The sequence below is a fragment of the Morone saxatilis genome, unplaced genomic scaffold (genome assembly GCF_004916995.1).
Source record: "Morone saxatilis isolate NCDOM2014 unplaced genomic scaffold, NCSU_SB_2.0 Contig21, whole genome shotgun sequence".
NCBI classification, from domain to species: Eukaryota; Metazoa; Chordata; class Actinopteri; family Moronidae; genus Morone; species Morone saxatilis.
Genome location: NW_023339774.1, coordinates 22,905,578 through 22,908,545, shown reverse-complemented (window position 1 = coordinate 22,908,545; position 2,968 = coordinate 22,905,578).

Here is a 2,968-nt window from a genome sequence, read left to right as displayed (position 1 = left end):
TCCCAACAGCTTACTAACATGCTGATTCTATGGTGATATTTATGCAGACAATCTATTCAGTAGCAGCAAAAGCAGAATCATACTGAAGAACCACATGATAATAAGAGGAATATCCTCAGGAAAGCAGAAAACAACAGGACCCGGACTGTGTTATAGTCTGTATATACCGGGGGAGGGAGGGAGCTGTGTACCCCACATTAACCCACCAGGGGGCGTCCTCACTCCATTTAAAGGCAGAGCTGTTAGCTGTGTCCCAGTTGTTTACATGGCAGAGAAAAGCTTCACTTACTTTACAAACTCATATTTTTACACTAAACATATGAAAATAATCAAGTACAGCTGAAACAGACAGTTCATTGATTGACAGAACATTCATCATCAACTATTTTTATAATCATTAAAGTCATTTTAAATGTAAAAACATTTCATGGTTCCAACTTATAGTAATGATGATCTGAATGTATTTGTAATAATTTTGAGGTTTGGGTTATTGGTTGGATAAAACAAGCATTGTGAAGGTTTCACTTCATCAATAATGAGAAAATAATCATTAGATGCAGTCTGTCATATTTCTAAACCTTTAGGTACATTTTACACTTACTTTAACTTAAAGGTTCTAGATGTGGCTGTCATCAGCCAGTAGAACGCAATCATTAGCTTTTTACCGCTACATTATTTATGGGATATTGCCCGACGAGGTGTCTATTATCGGGAATGAATCATCAATTACTGATGATGGACACCTGGAAGGACATTATCCCCCTTATATATACATCACTTACCAAAGATACAAAATAAGATCATTATTTTATATTTTCATGTGTTTTGCAATCAAAATGTTTTTTACAAGCCATGACTCCGTTTCCATGGTAACACCTGAGGTTCTTCCTAATAGCTGGAAAAATCATTACCATAATGTAATGGAAACGTTGTTCACTGCTCCAGTAAATAGGACGAACCTTAGATACGACTTGGCAACAGGAGAGATTTCTAGTTCCCTACATTCAGAGAGCCAACGTTACACTAGCAAGATTTAAAGTCAATGGCGCTGCGTACGGTCAACAAACGTAAATATAATTTGACAGTGATAGTTAGCGGAAGAGATGTAGGAAGATCTCTGACAGGAAGTAGCAGTGAGCTCAGACGGCCAGTGTATGGGTTTGTGTGATACAGTCGCCATCCTGTGGCGTTCACAGGACGAGGCACTGAAGGACTTAATTCAGAAAGTTTCACTGGAACTTAGTATGTGTCCTACATCAGGAAGCAATGGACACTCAGCAGCCAATGAGAGTCCAGTATTCACCCAGACCGTGATATAATGTTAGCTAAATCAAGCTAGGGGTTATCCAGCACCAGCCCCCTCGGCGAACCAGTCAGATCAGCCCCAGGAGTCAGGACGAAGCTAGCTGACAGTATTTTACTACGTTAACTAAATAGCAATTGGTCATTATTAGTAAGTAAGCTAACGTTATCCAGCTAACAGCCCAATCAGACAATATGTCACATATATATGCCACAAGCTCTGCAGTAATGTTAGCTTTGACTTTGGATTTTGTGTTGGACTCTGTGTTGTGGTGGGTGTCGGTCGTTTGTAGATGTTAGCGGACTCCATTTACTCACTGGTGCTTAAAAGTGATTAATGCATCAAAATAATGCTTAAATCTCAGAATCAGAATCTCACATATGGAACCTTTAAGTAACATTTTTAATGCAAGCGTAGGAGTATTTTTACTGTGGCATTAGTACTTTTACTTACAGTAGGTACAGGATGTGAATCCTTCATTCAGCACTGATGTTCTTCTGTACAGTGACTAACTGTTGGTGATTTTACATGAAACCACAAAGGCGCTGCTTCCAGGAATCACACATTTGAAATTTAAAAGGAGATTACCTTTCAATCTTCTTCTGTAGTTATTACATCAACATTCATAGAACCAGAACGAGTCAGCAGATCTTGTTTTTTACACAGCTGTCTGCTCACAGTCAGGTTCTTCATCTACTTCATCATCGATTTAACTGCTGCTGACAGTTTACCGAACCCGTACCTCATTCCAGCTCTGGTTCCTTCATCCACTCGACTTTTCATCTCTTCCAGTTTCTGGACCTTCTCTGTGTCTCCTTTCTCCTTCATCTTCTCAATCAGGAAGTCCAAGTGGACAAGAGTGGACAGTGAATCAGCATTCAGGGCGATCTGCTCCAGTTTGACAACATGCTGGAAGGACTCTTCCAACCACTGATCTTTATCTTTCTGAAGTTCTTCTGTTTCCTTTTGAAGAATTTCTAAAAGACTCAACTTGCTCTCACTTCCTGCCTTGTTCTCTTCATACTTCCTTTTCACATTTTCTAGAGTTTGCTCAACTTCCCTTTCCTTGTTCACATAGATCCAGTTTTCTTTCACATGAGCTGTGTGATGACACCTCCTAGAACAAACTGTGCAGCGGCCGTTTCTCATGACCTTACAGCATTCTGGACCCCTGGCCACTGTGCATCCAGGATGGTGACATTTCTCCATACAGACGTTACAGCAGACAGCTCTTCCGTTGATAGTTTCTCTATCTTTGTACGGCTCTTTGACTTTTATAATAAAATTCTCATTCTTCTTCATCTTTTCTTCCATTTTTCCCTTCAGCGCTTCCTGAATCTGTTGGATTCTCTTCTGTTTGATTCGATATCTCCTCAAACTCCCTGTCTCCGGGCAGGTTGTTGGATGCAGGCCCTGTCAGTATGATTTCCGTTCAGTCAGAAACATCCCACAGTTGTCCCAGCTTTGAGGTGCAGTTTTCTCCAGAAAGTCTGTGAACTGATCAGCGTTTTGTTGTTATTTTTATCGCGAATGTTTAGGTCTTCTTGTGTCCTCCTGTCCTGTCTTCATTTTGACAGTTATTGAAACAGGGAAGTGGACTGGCTATTCTTTTTCATTTGCGGCACCGTTTTTAATGTTGCAGAAGCCCTGGAGGGCATTTTCCAG